General features: G+C 49.1%; 1 protein-coding gene across 2 annotated transcripts in view; it reads right to left on the reverse strand.

Annotated features, from left to right (window-relative positions):
* Window positions 1-26,265, reverse strand: part of LDB1 (LIM domain binding 1) — a 173,713-nt gene that overhangs the window by 89,489 nt on the left and 57,959 nt on the right. The gene's annotated exons all lie outside the window — the stretch shown is intronic.

Genomic DNA, 26,265 nt, shown 5'->3' on the forward strand with positions numbered 1-26,265 from the left:
CTGTATTGTGCTGCAGAAGATGTCAGTGGTATATAAATACATAATAATAATATGGTAGGACATTAGACTATGACTATGGTAGGATTAGAGTGTGAGCTCCTCTGAGGACAGTCAGTGACATGACTATGCACTCTGTAATGTGCTGCAGGAGATGTCAGTGCTATATAAATACATAATAATAATATGGTAGACCATTAGACTATGACTATGGTAGGATTAGATTGTGAGCTCTTCTGAGGACAGTCAGTGACATGACTATGTACTCTGTAATGTGCTGCAGAAGATGTCAGTGCTATATAAATACATAATAATAATATGGTAGGACATTACACTATGACTATGGTAGGATTAGAGTGTGAGCTCCTCTGAGGACAGTCAGTGACATGACTATGTACTCTGTAATGTGCTGCAGAAGATGTCAGTGCTATATAAATACATAATAATATGGTGGGACATTAGCCTATGACTATGGTAGGATTAGAGTGTGAGCTCCTCTGAGGACAGTCAGTGACATGACTATGTATTTTGTACAGTGCTGCAGAAGATGTCAGTGCTATATAAATACATAATAATATGGTAGGACATTAGACTATGACTATGGTAGGATTAGAGTGTGAGCTCCTCTGAGGACAGTCAGTGACATGACTATGTACTCGGTAATGTGCTGCAGAAGCTGTCAGTGCTATATAAATACATAATAATATGGTGGGATATTAGCCTATGACTATGGTAGGATTAGAGTGTGAGCTCCTCTGAGGACAGTCAGTGACATGACTATGTATTTTGTACAGTGCTGCAGAAGATGTCAGTGCTATATAAATACATAATAATACGGTAGGACATTTGGCCATGACTAAGGTAGGATTAGAGTGTGAGCTCCTCTAAGGACAGTCAGTGACATGACTATGTACTCTGTACAGTGCTGCAGGAGATGTCAGTGCTATATAAATACATAATAATATGGTAGGACATTAGACTATGACTATGGTAGGATTAGAGTGTAAGCTCCTCTGCGGACAGTCAGTGACATGACTATGTACTCTGTACAGTGCTGCAGGAGATGTCAGTGCTCTATAAATACATAATAATAATATGGTGGGACATTAGACTATGACTATGGTAGGATTAGATTGTAAACGCCTCTGAGGACAGTCAGTGACATGACTATGTACTCGGTAATGTGCTGCAGAAGCTGTCAGTGCTATATAAATACATAATAATACGGTAGGACATTTGGCCATGACTAAGGTAGGATTAGAGTGTGAGCTCCTCTGAGGACAGTCAGTGACATGACTATGTACTCTGTAATGTGCTGCAGGAGATGTCAGTGCTATATAAATACATAATAATAATATGATAGGACATTAGACTATGATTATGGTAGGATTAGAGTGTGAGCTCCTCTGAGGACAGTCAGTGACGTGACTATGTACTCGGTAATGTGCTGCAGAAGCTGTCAGTGCTATATAAATACATAATAATACGGTAGGACATTTGGCCATGACTAAGGTAGGATTAGAGTGTGAGCTCCTCTGAGGACAGTCAGTGACATGACTTTGTACTCTGTACAGTGCTGCAGGAGAGGTCAGTGCTATATAAATACATAATAAATATGGTAGGACATTAGACTATGACTATGGTAGGATTAGAGTGTAAGCTCCTCTGCGGACAGTCAGTGACATGACTATGTACTCTGTAATGTGCTGCAGGAGATATCAGTGCTATATAAATACATAATAATAATATGGTAGGACATTAGACTGACTATGGTGGGGATGAGATTAGTACTAGCAGTGGAGTATTGTACAATGTTAGGCCCGGTTCACACTTGCGGTTGTTTGCCAAACGGACCGGATGACCTGACCGGATCCGGACCGGATCGGAACCGTACGGTTCTGTCAGGTTGCATCAGGTGTTCATCAGGATGCGATCCGGATCCGTTTGGCAAAAGTAACGTAAAAAACAAAAAAAAAGTTGGGGTCTGGGAGGTCAGCAGAAGGGGGACCTGTGGAATCAGGCCCTCCGCTGTTTAGCACTCACCTCCACCTGCGACATGCTGCCAACATCTCCGGATCCGGATCCAGCTGTGCTGCTCCACTCCAAAATGCTTGCCCACGTGTCCCCATCCAATATCGCCGCAACAATCCCCATAGGAAGTGGGGTAGAACATCCGGATTTCTCAGCCAGTGTGTTGTGCGCTCTCCGGTTCCCATTGGTTTGTATTGGCCGGATGGTGCAGTCCGGCTCCGCCCCGGATACGGCTGCCGGAGGAGCCGGATCAAAAAATAGCGCATGTTGGAACGGAGGCCGGAGTCCGGATCCGGCCCGGATCCGGTCCGGCTCCGGTCCGGCAGAACGGACGCATGTGAACGGACGCATAGGCTTTCATTGCTATGCCGTGCGTCCGTTCCGTCCGTTCTGCAAGCGGTGCGGCTCCGGCACGGCGATTCCGGACGGCCACCGCTAATGTGAACCGGGCCTTAGCCATCAGTTGAAGCAGGACGTTTTGAATCAGTAGGATACCATTTATTAGTTTAGAAGAAAAGAGTAAGCTTTTGTCTAATAAGCCTTCAGACTAAATTCCTGTATGCTGACAAAACCGTTTGAAGAGGCAGCTTAGAGTATAGACACTGCAGTAAAAGGAGATACATTGTATTGTAAACATAAATAAATGACATTGTATACCAATGTATCTCTTTTTAATGTCCATTGTATATAAAGGATACATGAAGACAAAAAGGGAAAAAGTTACTCTCTAGCGCAGGGGTTGGGAACCTTGTTGGCTGAGAGAGTCATAAACACCATATATTTTAAAATGTATTTCTGTGAGAGCCATACAATAGGTTTCAAACTAGGACAGTGCGCATGCGGAGCACTAGAGAGGCGCAGGAGACCCAGCCGTGGTTCAGGATCTTACAGAGGGGACATCGGTGGCCTGAGGCACAGCGAGACTTCAGCGTGGGACAACTCATGTCCCGTTACACATTTATGTGCCGCAGCAGCCTCGGGTATGTCTTGCCAATCGCCGCGTCCCACTCTGTCTCCCTTCCCCGCTTCTGTGCTCTGCCTCGTCTTCCGCTCTGTCTGTACTATCAGTACAGGCACAGAGTAACAGCTTATACTGTACATACTGGAGGCAGCAGAGATCAGCACACGCTGCAGCTAGTTTACTATCAGTACAGGCACAGAATAACAGCTTATACTGTACATACTGGAGGAAGCAGAGATCAACCCACACTGCAGGTAGTTTACTATCAGTACAGGCACAGAGTAACAGCTTATACTGTACATACTGGAGGTTGCAGGGATCAGCACACGCTGCAGGTAGTTTACTATCAGTACAGGCACAGAGTAACAGCTTATACTGTACATACTCGAGGCAGCAGAGTTCAGCACACTGCAGCTAGTTTACGATCAGTACAGGCACAGAGTAACAGCTTATACTGTACATACTGGAGGCAGCAGAGATCAGCACACACTGAAGCTAGTTTACTATCAGTACAGGCACAGAGTAACAGCTTATACTGTACATACTGGAGGAAGCAGAGATCATCACATGTTGCAGCTAGTATACCATCAGTACAGGCACAGAGTAACAGCTTATACTGTACATACTGGAGGCAGCAGAGATCAGCACACACTGCAGCTAGTTTACTATCAGTACAGGCACAGAGTAACAGCTTATCCTGTACATACTGGAGGTAGCAGAGATCAGCACACACTGCAGCTAGTTTACTATCAGTACAGGCACAGAGTAACAGCTTATACTGTACATACTGGAGGAAGCAGAGATCAGCACACACTGCAGGTAGTTTACTATCAGTATAGGCACAGAGTAACAGCTTATACTGTACATACTGGAGGCAGCAGAGATCAGCACACACTGCAGCTAGTTTACTATCAGTACAGGCACAGAGTAACAGCTTATCCTGTACATACTGGAGGTAGCAGAGATCAGCACACACTGCAGCTAGTTTACTATCAGTACAGGCACGGAGTAACAGCTTATACTGTACATACTGGAGACAGCAGAGATCAGCACACACTGCAGCTAGTTTACTATCAGTACAGGCACGGAGTAACAGCTTATACTGTACATACTGGAGGCAGCAGAGATCAGCACACCCTGCAGCTAGTTTACTATCAGTACAGGCACAGAGTAACAGCTTATACTGTACATACTGGAGACAGCAGAGATCAGCACACACTGCAGCTAGTTTACTATCAGTACAGGCACATAGATGGTGCGTGTGACATGTGGCAGTCATGTTCATGTGTTGGTTTTGCACTCCTGGTCACAAATGCCTCCATCCTCCATCATATGTCAGGAAAGGTCACGATTGTACAGCGTGGCGGTGAAACATCCGTAGGAACAATCGCAAATACTGCGCTTTGTCTTCTGTCTAATGGTGCCCACACACAGTACAGTAAAAAGATTTGATTTTCCTGTTTATACAACCAAAACAATCAAAATCGCATAAAAGGTTAAAAGTTTTATTTTATTTTTTTCAAACCAAGAAAAACAAACTTCATTTTTTTCGAAAAAAATCCGATTGGGCATGTTGGTAAAAAAAAAATATCCAGAAACACCTTTATGAGAACCCTTCCCCCCCCCCCCCCCCCCAAAAAAAAAACTGTACCACGTATGGTTGGGCACCATAAAATGGACCAAAATGTGGAATCTGAAGCAGAGACCACAATCAAGACATCTATCACTGCCCATCCTGCTATGCGTTACACTTCCTGCAGCCAAATGTGGATACTTCAAGAGCCTGCACAGTCATCAAGACACATCAGCTTATGATTACCATTTACCAAATGGGTCATTTTATTGCCTGGAATTCAATTCAGAGTCACACTTTAAAAACTACTTTAAGACCGCCAATTGGCGTCAAGTCCTGGGGCTGCACTTTGCAGGAGATCACGCGCAGGTTGCGCGCGCATCTCCTGCTCGGGGGGCAGAGCTCCGCCCCGCCTTCAGTCTCCGAGCAGTAACGGCGAAACCACTGTCTTTACATGTAGTTCGAGCTGCGATCAGCAGCAGCACTGTACTGGGGACAGCCATGTAACACGGCTGTCCCCCTGGGGGACAAGAGAGCGATCGGCTCTCATAGGCTGAAGCCTATGACAGCCGATCGCCTGATTGGCTGGTTGGGGGGGAGGGGTTTTCTTTAAAAAAAAAAATAATGAAATACATATTAAAAAAACAAAAACAAACATATATTGATTAAAAAAAACAAAAACAACTGGGGGAGCGATCAGACCCCACCAACAGAGAGCTCTGTTGGTGGGGAGAAAAGGGGGGGGGGGGGGGGGGAGGGGGAATCACTTGTGTGCGGAGTTCTGCGGCCCTGCAGCTTGGCCTTAAAGCTGCAGTGGCCTATTTTAGTAATAATTAGCCTGGTGTTTAGGGGGGTTTACCACTGTGGTCATCAAGTGGTCTACAGGACACCCAAAACGAAAATAAACTAATTAAATAATCTATTGTATCTATCTCCCTTTTCCTAGAAAGGACTTAAGATATTCCACAGTTTTATTTTAGGTTTAAAACTACTTTTTAAGTTTTAACTGTGATTGTTTTTGCTCAATGACACATTCATTAAAGTATGCCAGAGCTAAAATCTATGAATTATTTGTCCTTTTTATCTCTATCCTGCTCTCAGAAGCCATTTTCTGCTAGGAATATTTGGAATTTCTTATCAGTGAGGGTCACAATGTAGTCACTTCCTGTCTGAGTCAGGACTGAGTCAGCCACTTGCATACCTGATATTTAACTCTTTCAGGCAGAGAAAGAAAAAAAGGAACACAGCATAGTTATTTGTGCGCTAGGCACTGTACATACACATGTCTATCTCATCATGTCACATGTCACCTCGGGTATCCTTAAAGTACACCTGAAGTGAGAGGGATATGGAGGACGCCATATTTATTTCCTTTTACACAATACTAGTTGCCTTCCTGTCCTGCTGATCCTCTGTCACTAATACTATTACCCACAGCCCCTGAACAAGCATGCAGCAGATCAGGTGACTGAAATGTGCCCGAATTAGCTGCATGCTTGTTCCAGGCGTGATTCAGACTCTGCTGCAGCCAGAGAGACCAGCAGGGCAGCCAGGCAACTGGTATTGTTTAACAGGAAATAAACATGGCAGCCTCCATATACCTCTCTCTACAGATGTACTTTTTAAAATCGTGACCATTTTCTGGATTCCCATAGGACGCACATGCAATGCTTTTCTATGGGCCGCATGCAGTTTCTGAAATGTTTTTGCGCTTGTTCAGGTTTCCGGTTTTGCGTTGAGAATTTTGAATGTAATGAATTTTACTGCCGCACATTTCCAAAATTAAAAATGCACAAAAAACTAACACTGTGAACCGCAACTGAGGCGTTTCCCCGCAGCTCAGCGTCTGAACGTCACACCCCGATTCTAGCGAACGACAAATCTGCATCCGCTTCTCGTCACGTCTGACCGCAAGACGCCAAAAATGACCTAAATCCGCCGCTCAGCGCTGTCCCCGCAGGAGAGGCACATTAGACATTCTCAGCAGGTCTCCTTCACTTCCCTCTATTGCGACTTCCACGCCTGCCCTCCTAGTCGATGCAAATCATGCCGGTTGCCGTGGTGACACGCTGGGATTGCTGTTACGTTAAACGTGTAACATTTGGTGTGATGATGTTGTTACTCTACCATGTGCAACGCTGGGACCGCCAAACAAGATGGCAGGACGACTGAGAACGCTGCTGACCGCCGAGGGGAAAGGAGGGATGCCGCCAACGCTGCTGACCGCCAAGGGGAAAGAAGGGACGGCGAGAACGCTGCTCACCGCCAAGGGGAAAGAAGGGACGGCGAGAACGCTGCTGACCGCCGAGGGGAAAGGAGGGACGGCCGAGAACGCTGCTGACCGCCGAGGGGAAAGGAGAGACGGCCAAGAACGCTGCTGACCGAGGGGAAAGGAGGGACGCCGCCAACGCTGCTGACCGCCGAGGGGAAAGGAGGGACGGCTGAGAACACTGCTGACCGCCGAGGGGAAAGGAGGGACGGCTGAGAACACTGCTGACCGCTGTGGGGAAAGGAGGGACGGCCCTTGGTGGTTATACGAGGGGTTCCGCTAGCCAGTTGCAGGGGCAAACCCAGGATTTTCAGGGGGGGGGGGGGGGAGGATTCCTGAAAGGTCTCCCTCAGCCATGCACAATTTAGTATAATAATATGGTAGGACATCATGCAGGATCTGACGATTATTTCCGACATGTCCGATCTGCTCCCGATCGACAACGGGACTGATCAGGAGCAGTTTGGATGCAGATACTAATGAAAGGGAAAGTGACACATTCACACAGCAGGGCACAGGGCTGTGCTCATAACTGACTTTGTGCTCTGTTAAGTTCCCCAAAGCTGCTCCACCAGGGGCGTAGCAATAGGGGGTGCAGAAGTAGCGACCGCATCGGGGCCCTTGGGCCAGAGGGGCCCCGAAGGGCCCTCCCTTAACTACAGAATTAGCTCTCTATTGGTCCTATGCTCATAATAATGACTTCTGTAGATACTTTGAATAGTGATCATCATAAACAAGCTATTCCCCATCCCCTTCTTGCTCCTCTGACACTGTAGTTGCCATTGGCAGGGATTGCTATGTATAGAGTGCTTGGGGGGTAATCAGTAACATGCTGCTCCCCTCCCCTTCTTGTACCTCTGACACTGTAGTTGCCATTGGCAGGGATTGCTATGTATAGAGTGCTTGGGGGTAATCAGTAACTAGCTGCTCCCCATCCCCTTCTTGCACCTCTGACACTGTAGTTGCCATTGGCAGGGATTGCTATGTATAGAGTGCTTGGGGGGTAATCAGTAACAAGCTGTTCCCCTTCCCCTTCTTGTACCTCTGACACTGTAGTTGCCATTGGCAGGGATTGCTATGTATAGAGTGCTTGGGGGTAATCGGTAACAAGCTGCTCCCCATCCCCTTCTTGCACCTCTGACACTGTAGTTGCCATTGGCAGGGATTGCTATGTATAGAGTGCTTGGGGGTAATCAGTAACAAGCTGTTCCCCTCCCCTTCTTGCACCTCTGACACTGTAGTTGCCATTGGCAGGGATTGCTATGTATAGAGTGCTTGGGGGTAATCAGTAACAAGCTGCTCCCCTCCCCTTCTTACACCTCTGACACTGTAGTTGCCATTGGCAGGGATTGCTATGTATAGAGTGCTGGGGGGGTAATCAGTAACAAGCTGCTCCCCTCCCCTTCTTACACCTCTGACACTGTAGTTGCCATTGGCAGGGATTGCTATGTATAGAGTGCTTGGGGGGTAATCAGTAACATGCTGCTCCCCTCCCCTTCTTGCACCTCTGACACTGTAGTTGCCATTGGCAGGGATTGCTATGTATAGAGTGCTTGGGGGTAATCAGTAACAAGCTGCTCCCCTCCCCTTCTTACACCTCTGACACTGTAGTTGCCATTGGCAGGGATTGCTATGTATAGAGTGCTTGGGGGTAATCAGTAACAAGCTGCTCCCCATCCCCTTCTTGTACCTCTGACACTGTAGTTGCCATTGGCAGGGATTGCTATGTATAGAGTGCTTGGCGGTAATCAGTAACAAGCTGTGTTCCCCATCCCCTTCTTGCACCTCTGACACTGTAGTTGCCATTGGCAGGGATTGCTATGTATAGAGTGCTTGGGGGTAATCAGTAACAAGCTGTTTCCCATCCCCTTCTTGCACCTCTGACACTGTAGTTGCCATTGGCAGGGATTGCTATGTATAGAGTGCTTGGGGGTAATCAGTAACAAGCTGTTCCCCATCCCCTTCTTGCACCTCTGACACTGTAGTTGCCATTGGCAGGGATTGCTATGTATAGAGTGCTTGGGGGGTAATCAGTAACATGCTGCTCCCCATCCCCTTCTTGCACCTCTGACACTGTAGTTGGCATTGGCAGGGATTGCTATGTATAGAGTGCTTGGTGGTAATCAGTAACAAGCTGTTCCCCATCCCCTTCTTGCACCTCTGACACTGTAGTTGCCATTGGCAGGGATTGCTATGTATAGAGTGCTTGGGGGTAATCAGTAACAAGCTGCTCCCCATCCCCTTCTTGCACCTCTGACACTGTAGTTGCCATTGGCAGGGATTGCTATGTATAGAGTGCTTGGGGGGTAATCAGTAACAAGCTGCTCCCCATCCCCTTCTTGCACCTCTGACACAGTAGTTGCCATTGGAAGGGATTACTATGTATAGAGTGCTTGGGGGTAATCAGTAACAAGCTGTTCCCCATCCCCCTCTTGTACCTCTGACACTGTAGTTGCCATTGGCAGGGATTGCTATGTATAGAGTGCTTGGGGGGTAATCAGTAACAAGCTGCTCCCCATCCCCTTCTTGCACCTCTGACACTGTAGTTACCATTGGCAGGGATTGCTATGTATAGAGTGCTTGGGGGTAATCAGTAACAAGCTGTGTTCCCCATCCCCTTCTTGCACCTCTGACACTGTAGTTGCCATTGGCAGGGATTGCTATGTATACAGTGCTTGGGGGGTAATCAGTAACAAGCTGCTCCCCATCCCCTTCTTGCACCTCTGACACAGTAGTTGCCATTGGAAGGGATTACTATGTATAGAGTGCTTGGGGGTAATCAGTAACAAGCTGTTCCCCATCCCCCTCTTGTACCTCTGACACTGTAGTTGCCATTGGCAGGGATTGCTATGTATAGAGTGCTTGGGGGGTAATCAGTAACAAGCTGCTCCCCATCCCCTTCTTGCACCTCTGACACTGTAGTTACCATTGGCAGGGATTGCTATGTATAGAGTGCTTGGGGGTAATCAGTAACAAGCTGTGTTCCCCATCCCCTTCTTGCACCTCTGACACTGTAGTTGCCATTGGCAGGGATTGCTATGTATACAGTGCTTGGGGGTAATCAGTAACAAGCTGCTCCCCATCCCCTTCTTGCACCTCTGACACTGTAGTTGCCATTGGCAGGGATTGCTATGTATAGAGTGCTTGGGGGGTAATCAGTAACAAGCTGTGTTCCCCATCCCCTTCTTGCACCTCTGACACTGTAGTTGCCATTGGCAGGGATTGCTATGTATAGAGTGCTTGGGGGTAATCAGTAACAAGCTGTGTTCCCCATCCCCTTCTTGCACCTCTGACACTGTAGTTGCCATTGGCAGGGATTGCTATGTATACAGTGCTTGGGGGTAATCAGTAACAAGCTGCTCCCCATCCCCTTCTTGCACCTCTGACACTGTAGTTGCCATTGGCAGGGATTGCTATGTATAGAGTGCTTGGGGGGTAATCAGTAACAAGCTGTTCCCCATCCCCTTCTTGCACCTCTGACACGGTAGTTGCCATTGGCAGGGATTGCTATGTATAGAGTGCTTGGGGGGTAATCAGTAACAAGCTGCTCCCCATCCCCTTCTTGCACCTCTGACACTGTAGTTGCCATTGGCAGGGATTGCTATGTATAGAGTGCTTGGGGGTAATCAGTAACAAGCTGTGTTCCCCATCCCCTTCTTGCACCTCTGACACTGTAGTTGCCATTGGCAGGGATTGCTATGTATAGAGTGCTTGGGGGTAATCAGTAACAAGCTGCTCCCCATCCCCTTCTTGCTCCTCTGACACTGTAGTTGCCATTGGCAGGGATTGCTATGTATAGAGTGCTTGGGGGTAATCGGTAACAAGCTGTTCCCCATCCCCTTCTTGCTCCTCTGACACTGTAGATGCCATTGGCAGTGATTGCTATGTATAGAGTGCTTGGGGGTAATCAGTAACAAGCTGCTCCCCATCCCCTTCTTGCACCTCTGACACTGTAGTTGCCATTGGCAGGGATTGCTATGTATAGAGTGCTTGGGGGTAATCAGTAACAAGCTGCTCCCCATCCCCTTCTTGCTCCTCTGACACTGTAGTTGCCATTGGCAGGGATTGCTATGTATAGAGTGCTTTGGGGTAATCAGTAACAAGCTGCTCCCCATCCCCTTCTTGCACCTCTGACACTGTAGTTGCCATTGGCAGGGATTGCTATGTATAGAGTGCTTGGGGGTAATCAGTAACAAGCTGCTCCCCTCCCCTTCTTGCACCTCTGACACTGTAGCTGCCATTGGCAGGGATTGCTATGTATAGAGTGCTTGGGGGTAATCAGTAACAAGCTGCCCCCATCCCCTTCTTGCACCTCTGACACTGTAGTTGCCATTGGCAGGGATTGCTATGTATAGAGTGCTTGGGGGTAATCAGTAACAAGCTGTTCCCCATCCCCTTCTTGCACCTCTGACACTGTAGTTGCCATTGGCAGGGATTGCTATGTATAGAGTGCTTGGGGGTGATCAGTAACTAGCTGCTCCCCATCCCCTTCTTGCTCCTCTGACACTGTAGTTGCCATTGGCAGGGATTGCTATGTATAGAGTGCTTTGGGGTAATCAGTAACAAGCTGCTCCCCATCCCCTTCTTGCACCTCTGACACTGTAGTTGCCATTGGCAGGGATTGCTATGTATAGAGTGCTTGGGGGTAATCAGTAACAAGCTGCTCCCCATCCCCTTCTTGCACCTCTGACACTGTAGTTGCCATTGGCAGGGATTGCTATGTATAGAGTGCTTGGGGGGTAATCAGTAACAAGCTGTTCCCCATCCTCTTCTTGCCCCTCTGACACTGTAGTTGCCATTGGCAGGGATTGCTATGTATAGAGTGCTTGAGGGTAATCAGTAACAAGCTGCTCCCCTCCCCTTCTTGCACCTCTGACACAGTAGTTGCCATTGGCAGGGATTGCTATGTATAGAGTGCTTGGGGGGTAATCAGTAACAAGCTGTTCCCCATCCTCTTCTTGCCCCTCTGACACTGTAGTTGCCATTGGCAGGGATTGCTATGTATAGAGTGCTTGGGGGTAATCAGTAACAAGCTGTTCCCCATCCCCTTCTTGCACCTCTGACACTGTAGTTGCCATTGGCAGGGATTGCTATGTATAGAGTGCTTGGGGGTAATCAGTAACAAGCTGTTCCCCATCCCCTTCTTGCTCCTCTGACACTGTAGTTGCCATTGGCAGGGATTGCTATGTATAGAGTGCTTGGAGGTAATCAGTAACAAGCTGCTCCCCATCCTCTTCTTGCACCTCTGACACGGTAGTTGCCATTGGCAGGGATTGCTATGTATAGAGTGCTTGGGGGTAATCAGTAACAAGCTGCTCCCCATCCTCTTCTTGCACCTCTGACACTGTAGCTGCCATTGGCAGGGATTGCTATGTATAGAGTGCTTGGGGGTAATCAGTAACAAGCTGTTCCCCATCCCCTTCCTGCACCTCTGACACTGTAGTTGCCATTGGCAGGGATTGCTATGTATAGAGTGCTTGGGGGGTAATCAGTAACAAGCTGCTCCCCATCCCCTTCTTGCACCTCTGACACTGTAGTTGCCATTGGCAGGGATTGCTATGTATAGAGTGCTTGGGGGTAATCAGTAACAAGCTGCTCCCCTCCCCTTCTTGCACCTCTGACACAGTAGTTGCCATTGGCAGGGATTGCTATGTATAGAGTGCTTGGGGGGTAATCAGTAACAAGCTGTTCCCCATCCTCTTCTTGCCCCTCTGACACTGTAGTTGCCATTGGCAGGGATTGCTATGTATAGAGTGCTTGAGGGTAATCAGTAACAAGCTGTTCCCCATCCTCTTCTTGCACCTCTGACACTGTAGCTGCCATTGGCAGGGATTGCTATGTATAGAGTGCTTGGGGGTAATCAGTAACAAGCTGTTCCCCATCCTCTTCTTGCACCTCTGACACTGTAGCTGCCATTGGCAGGGATTGCTATGTATAGAGTGCTTGGGGGTAATCAGTAACAAGCTGTTCCCCATCCCCTTCCTGCACCTCTGACACTGTAGTTGCCATTGGCAGGGATTGCTATGTATAGAGTGCTTGGGGGGTAATCAGTAACAAGCTGCTCCCCATCCCCTTCTTGCACCTCTGACACTGTAGTTGACATTGGCAGGGATTGCTATGTATAGAGTGCTTGGGGGTAATCAGTAACAAGCTGCTCCCCATCCCCTTCTTGCACCTCAGACACTGTAGTTGCCATTGGCAGGGATTGCTATGTATAGAGTGCTTGGGGGTAATCAGTAACAAGCTGCTTCCCTCCCCTTCTTGCACCTCTGACACAGTAGTTGCCATTGGCAGGGATTGCTATGTATAGAGTGCTTGGGGGGTAATCAGTAACAAGCTGTTCCCCATCCTCTTCTTGCCCCTCTGACACTGTAGTTGCCATTGGCAGGGATTGCTATGTATAGAGTGCTTGAGGGTAATCAGTAACAAGCTGCTCCCCTCCCCTTCTTGCACCTCTGACACAGTAGTTGCCATTGGCAGGGATTGCTATGTATAGAGTGCTTGGGGGGTAATCAGTAACAAGCTGTTCCCCATCCTCTTCTTGCCCCTCTGACACTGTAGTTGCCATTGGCAGGGATTGCTATGTATAGAGTGCTTGGGGGTAATCAGTAACAAGCTGTTCCCCATCCCCTTCTTGCTCCTCTGACAATGTAGTTGCCATTGGCAGGGATTGCTATGTATAGAGTGCTTGGAGGTAATCAGTAACAAGCTGCTCCCCATCCTCTTCTTGCACCTCTGACACGGTAGTTGCCATTGGCAGGGATTGCTATGTATAGAGTGCTTGGGGGTAATCAGTAACAAGCTGCTCCCCATCCCCTTCTTGCACCTCAGACACTGTAGTTGCCATTGGCAGGGATTGCTATGTATAGAGTGCTTCAGGGTAATCGGTAACAAGCTGCTCCCCATCCCCTTCTTGCACCTCTGACACTGTAGTTGACATTGGCAGGGATTGCTATGTATAGAGTGCTTGGGGGTAATCAGTAACAAGCTGCTCCCCATCCCCTTCTTGCACCTCAGACACTGTAGTTGCCATTGGCAGGGATTGCTATGTATAGAGTGCTTGAGGGTAATCAGTAACAAGCTGCTCCCCTCCCCTTCTTGCACCTCTGACACAGTAGTTGCCATTGGCAGGGATTGCTATGTATAGAGTGCTTGGGGGGTAATCAGTAACAAGCTGTTCCCCATCCTCTTCTTGCCCCTCTGACACTGTAGTTGCCATTGGCAGGGATTGCTATGTATAGAGTGCTTGGGGGTAATCAGTAACAAGCTGCTCCCCATCCCCTTCTTGCTCCTCTGACACTGTAGTTGCCATTGGCAGGGATTGCTATGTATAGAGTGCTTGGGGGTAATCAGTAACAAGCTGTTTCCCATCCCCTTCTTGCACCTCTGACACTGTAGTTGCCATTGGCAGGGATTGCTATGTATAGAGTGCTTGGGGGTAATCAGTAACAAACTGCTCCCCATCCCCTTCTTGCACCTCTGACACTGTAGTTGCCATTGGCAGGGATTGCTATGTATAGAGTGCTTGGGGGTAATCAGTAACAAGTTGCTCCCCATCCCCTTCTTGCACCTCTGACACTGTGGTTGCCATTGGCAGGGATTGCTATGTATAGAGTGCTTGGGGGTAATCAGTAACAAGCTGCTCCCCATCCCCTTCTTGCACCTCTGACACTGTAGTTGCCATTGGCAGGGATTGCTATGTATAGAGTGCTTGGGGGTAATCAGTAACAAGCTGCTCCCCATCCCCTTCTTGTACCTCTGACACTGTAGTTGCCATTGGCAGGGATTGCTATGTATAGAGTGCTTGGGGGGTAATCAGTAACAAGCTGCTCCCCATCCCCTTCTTGCTCCTCTGACACTGTAGTTGCCATTGGCAGGGATTGCTATGTATAGAGTGCTTGGGGGTAATCAGTAACACACTGTTCCCCATCCCCTTCTTGTACCTCTGACACTGTAGTTGCCATTGGCAGGGATTGCTATGTATAGAGTGCTTGGGGGTAATCAGTAACAAGCTGCTCCCCTCCCCTTCTTGCACCTCTGACACAGTAGTTGCCATTGGCAGGGATTGCTATGTATAGAGTGCTTGGGGGGTAATCAGTAACAAGCTGTTCCCCATCCTCTTCTTGCCCCTCTGACACTGTAGTTGCCATTGGCAGGGATTGCTATGTATAGAGTGCTTGGGGGTAATCAGTAACAAGCTGTTCCCCATCCCCTTCTTGCTCCTCTGACAATGTAGTTGCCATTGGCAGGGATTGCTATGTATAGAGTGCTTGGAGGTAATCAGTAGTGTTGGGCGAACAGTGTTCGCCACTGTTCGGGTTCTGCAGAACATCACCCTGTTCGGGTGATGTTCGAGTTCGGCCGAACACCTGACGGTGCTCGGCCAAACCGTTCGGCCATATGGCCGAACTAAGAGCGCATGGCCGAACGTTCCCCGAACGTTCGGCTAGCGCTGTGATTGGCCGAACTGGTCACGTGGTTCGGACCCGAACGCGCTCTGATTGGCCGAACTGTCACGTGGTTCGGGTAAATAAATACCCGAACCACGTCATATCTCCGCCATTTGTCTGTGGGTTTAGCTTTGGGTAGGCAGGCAGGGTAGTTCGCGCTCCAGCCACGCTAGCCAGGGTCCCCCCCAGTCATTGTGTGTCGCTGCTGGGAATAGTAGTACACCGCTCGCTCAGCATTCTGTTTACTGCCACTCTGTGTACCTCGCTCAGCCACACTATATAGCATTCTGTTTACTGCCACTCTGTGTCTGCTGGGAATAGTAGTACACCGCTTGCACAGCCACACTATATAGCATTCTGTTTACTGCCACTCTGTGTACCTCGCTCAGCCACACTATATAGCATTCTGTTTACTGCCACTCTGTGTCTGCTGGGAATAGTGGTACACCGCTCGCTCAGCCACACTATATAGCATTCTGTTCACTGTTCTGTGTCTGCTTGGAATAGTGGTACACCGCTCGTTCAGCCACACTATATAGCATTCTGTGTACTGTTCTGTGTCTGCTGGGAACAGTAGTACACCGCTCGTTCAGCCACACTATATAGCATTCTGTGTACTGTTCTGTGTCTGCTGGGAACAGTAGTACACCGCTCGCTCAGCCACACTATATAGCATTCTGTTCACTGTTCTGTGTCTGCTGGGAATAGTGGTACACCGCTCGCTCAGCCACACTATATAGCATTCTGTTCACTGTTCTGTGTCTGCTGGGAATAGTGGTACACCGCTCGCTCAGCCACACTATATAGCATTCTGTTTACTGTTCTGTGTCTGCTGGGAATAGTGGTACACCGCTCGCTCATCCACACTATATAGCATTCTGTTCACTGTTCTGTGTCTGCTGGGAATAGTGGTACACCGCTCGCTCAGCCACACTATATAGCATTCTGTTCACTGTTCTGTGTCTGCTGGGAATAGTGGTACACCGCTCGCTCAGCCACACTATATAGCATTCTGTTTACTGCCACTCTGTGTACCTCGCTCAGCCACACTATATAGCATTCTGTTTACTGCCACTCTGTGTCTGCTGGGAATAGTGGTACACCGCTCGCTCAGCCACACTATATAGCATTCTGTTCACTGTTCTGTGTCTGCTTGGAATAGTGGTACACCGCTCGCTCAGCCACACTATATAGCATTCTGTTTACTGTTCTGTGTCTGCTGGGAATAGTGGTACACCGCTCGCTCAGCCACACTATATAGCATTCTGTTCACTGTTCTGTGTCTGCTGGGAATAGTGGTACACCGCTCGCTCAGCCACACTATATAGCATTCTGTTTACTGTTCTGTGTCTGCTGGGAACAGTAGTACACCGCTCGCTCAGCCAGAGTATATAGCATTGTGTTTACTGCCACTCTGTGTACACCGCTCAGCCAGACTATATACCATTGTTTACTGACACTCTGTGTACACCACTCAGCCACACTATATACCATTGTTTACTGACACTCTGTGTACACCGCTCAGCCAGACTATATACCATTGTTTACTGCCACTCTGATTCTGCTGGGAACAGTAGTACACCGCTCGCTCAGCCAGACTATATACCATTGTTTACTGACACTCTGTGTACACCGCTCAGCCAGACTATATACCATTGTTTACTGACACTCTGTGTACACCACTCAGCCACACTATATACCATTGTTTACTGACACTCTGTGTACACCGCTCAGCCAGACTATATACCATTGTTTACTGCCACTCTGATTCTGCTGGGAACAGTAGTACACCGCTCGCTCAGCCAGACTATATACCATTGTTTACTGACACTATATAGCAGACTATATAGCATTGTGTGTACACCGCTCAGCCAGACTATATACCATTGTTTACTGACACTCTGTGTACACCGCTCAGCCAGACTATATACCATTGTTTACTGCCACTCTGATTCTGCTGGGAACAGTAGTACACCGCTCGCTCAGCCAGACTATATACCATTGTTTACTGACACTCTGTGTACACCGCTCAGCCAGACTATATACCATTGTTTACTGACACTATATAGCAGACTATATAGCATTGTGTGTACACCGCTCAGCCAGACTATATACCATTGTTTACTGACACTCTGTGTACACCGCTCAGCCAGACTATATACCATTGTTTACTGCCACTCTGATTCTGCTGGGAACAGTAGTACACCGCTCGCTCAGCCAGACTATATACCATTGTTTACTGACACTCTATGTACACCGCTCAGCCAGACTATATACCATTGTTTACTGCCACTCTGATTCTGCTGGGAACAGTAGTACACCGCTCGCTCAGCCAGACTATATACCATTGTTTACTGACACTCTATGTACACCGCTCAGCCAGACTATATACCATTGTTTACTGCCACTCTGATTCTGCTGGGAACAGTAGTACACCGCTCGCTCAGCCAGACTATATAGCATTGTGTTTACTGCCACTCTGTGTACACCGCTCAGCCACACTATATAGCATTGCGTACTCTGCCAGTCAGTGTGTATATTGCTGGGATCAGTAATACTCCACTCACCGTCAACCACTATATGAGCTCAACATGAGTTCCCCAGAGACCTCCGCTGTGAGCAGCACTCCCAACAACAGCAACAGCCAACGCCCCACGCAAGCTATAACATCCACCCCAGCAGCCAGTGGTCAGCAGCAGCCCTCCCCGGAGGAGAACGTTGTGTCCATCAGTCCGTCGCCAGAGCGATTAATGAGGGCTGCCATTGAGGAGATGATGGGGCCTGATGTGGAGGAGGAGGTCTGGCTCAGGCCAGCATCCCAAGTTAATGTTGAGGACGATGAGGGGTCTGTGTCTGGGGATGTTGGGGTGGCAGAGGTGGTGGGTGGGTCAGACTCAGGAGAAGAGTTGTATGATGAGGATGATGATCGGGACCATCTGTATGTGCCTCAGAGTCCGACCCCGGAAAACATGTTGTATCGTGTGTTTAGGTACTAAAATCTGCGTTCCCTCCCAGTAGTGTTGGGCGAACAGTGTTTGCCACTGTTCGGGTTCTGCAGAACATCACCCTGTTCGGGGTGACTATATAGCAGACTATATAGCATTGTGTTTAATGCCACTCTGTGTACACGGCTCAGCCACACTATATAGCATTGTGTTTACTTCCACTCTGTGTCTGCTGGGAACAGTAGTACACCGCTCACCCGCCACTGTATAGCATTGTGCTCTGTGTCACTGCTGACAATAGTGGTACACCGCTCACCCACCACTGTATAGCATTTCTGTACTGCCACTGTACTGCTGCCAGTCAGCGTGTACTTTAAGGATAAGTGAAATGAGGAAGAAATCCGGTGAAAGAGGGAGGGGCAAGGGAAGAGGTGTTTCCCCTGACGGTTCACGTACAGGCCACAGGGGAGCACCCAAGAAAACCCACTCAATACTGCCCATGTTGTCCAGGACAACAACCCTCACAGATCCAAAAGAACAGGACCAGATAATTACTTGGATGACCTCTCAAGCGTCCAGCAGTGGGTTAAGCAGCACCAGCACATCACGCACGAGGTCCGAGTCCTCAGCCAGTTAAAGTCTGGGCTTTCTTTGAAGACTGCACTGAGGATGTTACCATGGCGATTTGCAAGGTGTGCAAGACCCGCCTGAGCAGGGGGAAAAGTATTAACAACCTCTCCACCACCAGCATGAGCCGCCACATTCTATCCAAACATCCCACTCTGTGGGCAAACGCGGCAGGACAGGGTACCACCAGCAACACTGCCTCCCTTGGGTTCACCAGACTCACCACCAGACCCGCCTCAGCAGCAGCAGTAGCCCAGCCATTGCGTGGTTCACAACATTCACAAACATCAGACGATGCTGACACTGTCACTTTCCGGACTAGTGCTCTTGAGGTCTCCCAGTGTTCATCAAACACAACAACCAACAGCCCTTCGGTGTGCAGCGCTACGGTTGAGTTGTCTGTTTCTGAGATGTTTGAGCACAAGAGGAAATTGCCAGCAAATGACCCCCGGGCCGTGGCAGTAACAGCCAGCCAGCATAGCCAAGCTTCTGGCCTGCGAAATGCTGCCATATCGAGTGGTGGAGACAAACAGCTTCAAGGGCATGATGTCAGTGGCCATCCCACGTTACGTGGTTCCCAGCCGCTACCACTTTGCGCGCTCTGCAGTGCCTGAGTTGCATGAGCACGTGGTCAGCTAAATAACCCGAAGCTTGAAGAATGCCGTTGCCTGCAAGGTTCACCTCACCACTGACACCTGGACGAGTGCGTTCGGCCAGGGTCGATACATCTCCCTTACCGCGCACTGGGTGAACCTTGTGGAGCCTGGCAGCGATTCCTCACCTGCTACGGCGCGGGTGTTGCCCACGCCGCAAACAGCTGGATAACAACAGCAGCACCTACCTCTCTGACTCCTTCTCCTCCAACGCATCTCAAAGCTGTACCTCATCCGGAAATGCTAACCCAGCACCAGCAGCAGTAGGATCGTGGAAGCAGTGCAGCACAGCTGTTGGCATGCGTCAGCAAGCGTTGCTGAAGCTGATCTGCCTTGGGGATAAGCAGCACACAGGGGAGGAAATTTGGAGGGGAATAAAGGAACAGACGGATTTGTGGCTGGCACCGCTGGACCTGAAACCGGGCATGAAGCTAGACACCTGGCACGAACTGGCAATGTACGCAATAGAGGTGCTGGCTTGCCCGGCAGCCAGCGTTATGTCGGAACGCTGTTTCAGTGCTGCCGGAGGCATCATCACAGATCGGCGTATCCGCCTCTCCACAGAAAATGCAGACCGTCTGACTCAAATTAAAATGAATCAATCCTGGATTGGAAACGACTACGCAACACTCCTGGACCCCAACCAAGTAACATGACCGATGAACATCTGGGATGGTTTAGCGTTTCCGGTCCCTGTTTATTGAACCTCTCATCTGTATTACATTTATGACTGCATGGCGGCAAAAAGCATTGCTGCTATATCCGCACGCTTTTTGTCCTCATGCAAGGCCTGGGTTGTTGTGTCTCACAAAGCGTGGCCTTCTCCTCCTGCGCCTCCTCCTGTTCCATCACGTGTGCTGCTGCTGCTGCTGGGTTACCGTTGCCGCGTGGTCCCTGTTTATTGAACCTCTTATCTTTATTACATTTATGACTACATGGCGGTACAAAGCATGCTATCCGCACGCTTTTTGTCCTCATGCAAGGCCTGGGTTGTTGTGTCTCACAAAGCGTGGCCTTCTCCTCCTGCGCCTCCTCCTGTTCCATCACGTGTGCTGCTGCTGCTGCTGGGTTACCGTTGCCGCGTGGTCCCTGTTTATTGAACCTCTTATCTTTATTACATTTATGACTACATGGCGGTACAAAGCATGCTATCCGCACGCTTTTTGTCCTCATGCAAGGCCTGGGTTGTTGTGTCTCACAAAGCGTGGCCTTCTCCTCCTGCGCCTCCTCCTGTTCCATCACGTGTGCTGCTGCTGCTGCTGCTGGGTTACCGTTGCCGCGTGGTCCCTGTTTATTGAACCTCTTATCTTTATTACATTTATGACTACATGGCGGTACAAAGCATGCTATCCGCACGCTTTTTGTCCTCATGCAAGGCCTGGGTTGTTGTGTCTCACAAAGCGTGGCCTTCTCCTCCTGCGCCTCCTCCTGTTCCATCACGTGTGCTGCTGCTGCTGCTGCTGCTGCTGGGTTACCGTTGCCGCGTGGTCCCTGTTTATTGAACCTCTTATCTTTATTACATTTATGACTACATGGCGGTACAAAGCATGCTATCCGCACGCTTTTTGTCCTCATGCAAGGCCTGGGTTGTTGTGTCTCACAAAGCGTGGCCTTCTCCTCCTGCGCCTCCTCCTGTTCCATCACGTGTGCTGCTGCTGCTGCTGCTGCTGGGTTAGCGTTGCCGCGTGGTCCCTGTTTATTGAACCTCTTATCTTTATTACATTTATGACTACATGGCGGTACAAAGCATGCTATCCGCACGCTTTTTGTCCTCATGCAAGGCCTGGGTTGTTGTGTCTCACAAAGCGTGGCCTTCTCCTCCTGCGCCTCCTCCTGTTCCATCACGTGTGCTGCTGCTGGGTTAGCGTTGCCGCGTGGTCCCTGTTTATTGAACCACTTATCTTTATTACATTTATGACTGCATGGTGGTACAAAGCATGCTATCCGCACGCTTCTTGTCCTCATGCAAGGCCTGGGTTGTTGTGTCTCAAAGCGTGGCCTTCTCCTCCTGCGCCACCCTCCTCCTGTTCCATCACGTGTGCTGCTGCTGGGTTAGCATTACCGGTCCCTTTTCCTGGAACCTCTTATATGTATTACATTTATGACTGCATGCCGACAAAAAGCATGTTACCTGTGCAAAGAAAACAGACATTTCCCGCATTTAAAAGACAGTTTTCCCTTTGAAACTTTAAAATCGATTTTCTCAAAAACTATAAGCTCTTTTTGCTAAATTTTTTTTTCCTCTTGTACCCACTCCCAAGGTGCACATACCCTGTAAATTTGGGGTATGTAGCATATAAGGAGGCTTTACAAAGCACAAAAGTTCGGGTCCCCATTGACTTCCATTATGTTCGGAGTTCGGGTCGAACACCCGAACATCGCGGCCATGTTCGGCCTGTTCGGCCCGAACCCGAACATCTAGATGTTCGCCCAACACTAGTAATCAGTAACAAGCTGCTCCCCATCCTCTTCTTGCACCTCTGACACGGTAGTTGCCATTGGCAGGGATTGCTATGTATAGAGTGCTTGGGGGTAATCAGTAACAAGCTGCTCCCCATCCTCTTCTTGCACCTCTGACACTGTAGCTGCCATTGGCAGGGATTGCTATGTATAGAGTGCTTGGGGGTAATCAGTAACAAGCTGTTCCCCATCCCCTTCCTGCACCTCTGACACTGTAGTTGCCATTGGCAGGGATTGCTATGTATAGAGTGCTTGGGGGGTAATCAGTAACAAGCTGCTCCCCATCCCCTTCTTGCACCTCTGACACTGTAGTTGACATTGGCAGGGATTGCTATGTATAGAGTGCTTGGGGGTAATCAGTAACAAGCTGCTCCCCATCCCCTTCTTGCACCTCAGACACTGTAGTTGCCATTGGCAGGGATTGCTATGTATAGAGTGCTTGGGGGTAATCAGTAACAAGCTGCTCCCCTCCCCTTCTTGCACCTCTGACACAGTAGTTGCCATTGGCAGGGATTGCTATGTATAGAGTGCTTGGGGGGTAATCAGTAACAAGCTGTTCCCCATCCTCTTCTTGCCCCTCTGACACTGTAGTTGCCATTGGCAGGGATTGCTATGTATAGAGTGCTTGAGGGTAATCAGTAACAAGCTGTTCCCCATCCTCTTCTTGCACCTCTGACACTGTAGCTGCCATTGGCAGGGATTGCTATGTATAGAGTGCTTGGGGGTAATCAGTAACAAGCTGTTCCCCATCCTCTTCTTGCACCTCTGACACTGTAGCTGCCATTGGCAGGGATTGCTATGTATAGAGTGCTTGGGGGTAATCAGTAACAAGCTGTTCCCCATCCCCTTCCTGCACCTCTGACACTGTAGTTGCCATTGGCAGGGATTGCTATGTATAGAGTGCTTGGGGGGTAATCAGTAACAAGCTGCTCCCCATCCCCTTCTTGCACCTCTGACACTGTAGTTGACATTGGCAGGGATTGCTATGTATAGAGTGCTTGGGGGTAATCAGTAACAAGCTGCTCCCCATCCCCTTCTTGCACCTCAGACACTGTAGTTGCCATTGGCAGGGATTGCTATGTATAGAGTGCTTGGGGGTAATCAGTAACAAGCTGCTCCCCTCCCCTTCTTGCACCTCTGACACAGTAGTTGCCATTGGCAGGGATTGCTATGTATAGAGTGCTTGGGGGGTAATCAGTAACAAGCTGTTCCCCATCCTCTTCTTGCCCCTCTGACACTGTAGTTGCCATTGGCAGGGATTGCTATGTATAGAGTGCTTGAGGGTAATCAGTAACAAGCTGTTCCCCATCCTCTTCTTGCACCTCTGACACTGTAGCTGCCATTGGCAGGGATTGCTATGTATAGAGTGCTTGGGGGTAATCAGTAACAAGCTGTTCCCCATCCTCTTCTTGCACCTCTGACACTGTAGCTGCCATTGGCAGGGATTGCTATGTATAGAGTGCTTGGGGGTAATCAGTAACAAGCTGTTCCCCATCCCCTTCCTGCACCTCTGACACTGTAGTTGCCATTGGCAGGGATTGCTATGTATAGAGTGCTTGGGGGGTAATCAGTAACAAGCTGCTCCCCATCCCCTTCTTGCACCTCTGACACTGTAGTTGACATTGGCAGGGATTGCTATGTATAGAGTGCTTGGGGGTAATCAGTAACAAGCTGCTCCCCATCCCCTTCTTGCACCTCAGACACTGTAGTTGCCATTGGCAGGGATTGCTATGTATAGAGTGCTTGGGGGTAATCAGTAACAAGCTGCTCCCCTCCCCTTCTTGCACCTCTGACACAGTAGTTGCCATTGGCAGGGATTGCTATGTATAGAGTGCTTGGGGGGTAATCAGTAACAAGCTGTTCCCCATCCTCTTCTTGCCCCTCTGACACTGTAGTTGCCATTGGCAGGGATTGCTATGTATAGAGTGCTTGAGGGTAATCAGTAACAAGCTGCTCCCCTCCCCTTCTTGCACCTCTGACACAGTAGTTGCCATTGGCAGGGATTGCTATGTATAGAGTGCTTGGGGGGTAATCAGTAACAAGCTGTTCCCCATCCTCTTCTTGCCCCTCTGACACTGTAGTTGCCATTGGCAGGGATTGCTATGTATAGAGTGCTTGGGGGTAATCAGTAACAAGCTGTTCCCCATCCCCTTCTTGCTCCTCTGACAATGTAGTTGCCATTGGCAGGGATTGCTATGTATAGAGTGCTTGGAGGTAATCAGTAACAAGCTGCTCCCCATCCTCTTCTTGCACCTCTGACACGGTAGTTGCCATTGGCAGGGATTGCTATGTATAGAGTGCTTGGGGGTAATCAGTAACAAGCTGCTCCCCATCCCCTTCTTGCACCTCAGACACTGTAGTTGCCATTGGCAGGGATTGCTATGTATAGAGTGCTTCAGGGTAATCGGTAACAAGCTGCTCCCCATCCCCTTCTTGCACCTCTGACACTGTAGTTGACATTGGCAGGGATTGCTATGTATAGAGTGCTTGGGGGTAATCAGTAACAAGCTGCTCCCCATCCCCTTCTTGCACCTCAGACACTGTAGTTGCCATTGGCAGGGATTGCTATGTATAGAGTGCTTGAGGGTAATCAGTAACAAGCTGCTCCCCTCCCCTTCTTGCACCTCTGACACAGTAGTTGCCATTGGCAGGGATTGCTATGTATAGAGTGCTTGGGGGGTAATCAGTAACAAGCTGTTCCCCATCCTCTTCTTGCCCCTCTGACACTGTAGTTGCCATTGGCAGGGATTGCTATGTATAGAGTGCTTGGGGGTAATCAGTAACAAGCTGCTCCCCATCCCCTTCTTGCTCCTCTGACACTGTAGTTGCCATTGGCAGGGATTGCTATGTATAGAGTGCTTGGGGGTAATCAGTAACAAGCTGTTTCCCATCCCCTTCTTGCACCTCTGACACTGTAGTTGCCATTGGCAGGGATTGCTATGTATAGAGTGCTTGGGGGTAATCAGTAACAAACTGCTCCCCATCCCCTTCTTGCACCTCTGACACTGTAGTTGCCATTGGCAGGGATTGCTATGTATAGAGTGCTTGGGGGTAATCAGTAACAAGTTGCTCCCCATCCCCTTCTTGCACCTCTGACACTGTGGTTGCCATTGGCAGGGATTGCTATGTATAGAGTGCTTGGGGGTAATCAGTAACAAGCTGCTCCCCATCCCCTTCTTGCACCTCTGACACTGTAGTTGCCATTGGCAGGGATTGCTATGTATAGAGTGCTTGGGGGTAATCAGTAACAAGCTGCTCCCCATCCCCTTCTTGTACCTCTGACACTGTAGTTGCCATTGGCAGGGATTGCTATGTATAGAGTGCTTGGGGGTAATCAGTAACAAGCTTTTCCCCATCCCCTTCTTGCACCTCTGACACTGTAGTTGCCATTGGCAGGGATTGCTATGTATAGAGTGCTTGGGGGTAATCAGTAACAAGCTGTTCCCCATCCCCTTCTTGTACCTCTGACACTGTAGTTGCCATTGGCAGGGATTGCTATGTATAGAGTGCTTGGGGGTAAGCAGTAACAAGCTGCTCCCCATCCCCTTCTTGCACCTCTGACACTGTAGCTGCCATTGGCAGGGATTGCTATGTATAGAGTGCTTGGGGGTAATCAGTAACAAGCTGCTCCCCATCCCCTTCTTGCACCTCTGACACTGTAGTTGCCATTGGCAGGGATTGCTATGTATAGAGTGCTTGGGGGTAATCAGTAACAAGCTGCTCCCCATCCCCTTCTTGCACCTCTGACACTGTAGTTGCCATTGGCAGGGATTGCTATGTATAGAGTGCTTCAGGGTAATCGGTAACAAGCTGCTCCCCATCCCCTTCTTGCACCTCTGACACTGTAGTTGCCATTGGCAGGGATTGCTATGTATAGAGTGCTTGGGGGTAATCGGTAACAAGCTGCTCCCCATCCCCTTCTTGCACCTCTGACACTGTAGTTGCCATTGGCAGGGATTGCTATGTATAGAGTGCTTGGGGGTAATCAGTAACAAGCTGCTCCCCATCCCCTTCTTGCACCTCTGACACTGTAGTTGCCATTGGCAGGGATTGCTATGTATAGAGTGCTTGGGGGTAATCAGTAACAAGCTGTTCCCCTCCCCTTCTTGCACCTCTGACACTGTAGCTGCCATTGGCAGGGATTGCTATGTATAGAGTGCTTGGGGGTAATCAGTAACAAGCTGCTCCCCATCCCCTTCTTGCACCTCTGACACTGTAGTTGCCATTGGCAGGGATTGCTATGTATAGAGTGCTTGGGGGTAATCAGTAACAAGCTGCTCCCCATCCCCTTCTTGCACC

This window comes from Hyperolius riggenbachi, chromosome 10 (assembly GCF_040937935.1).
Source record: "Hyperolius riggenbachi isolate aHypRig1 chromosome 10, aHypRig1.pri, whole genome shotgun sequence".
In the NCBI taxonomy this organism is placed as follows: Eukaryota; Metazoa; Chordata; class Amphibia; order Anura; family Hyperoliidae; genus Hyperolius; species Hyperolius riggenbachi.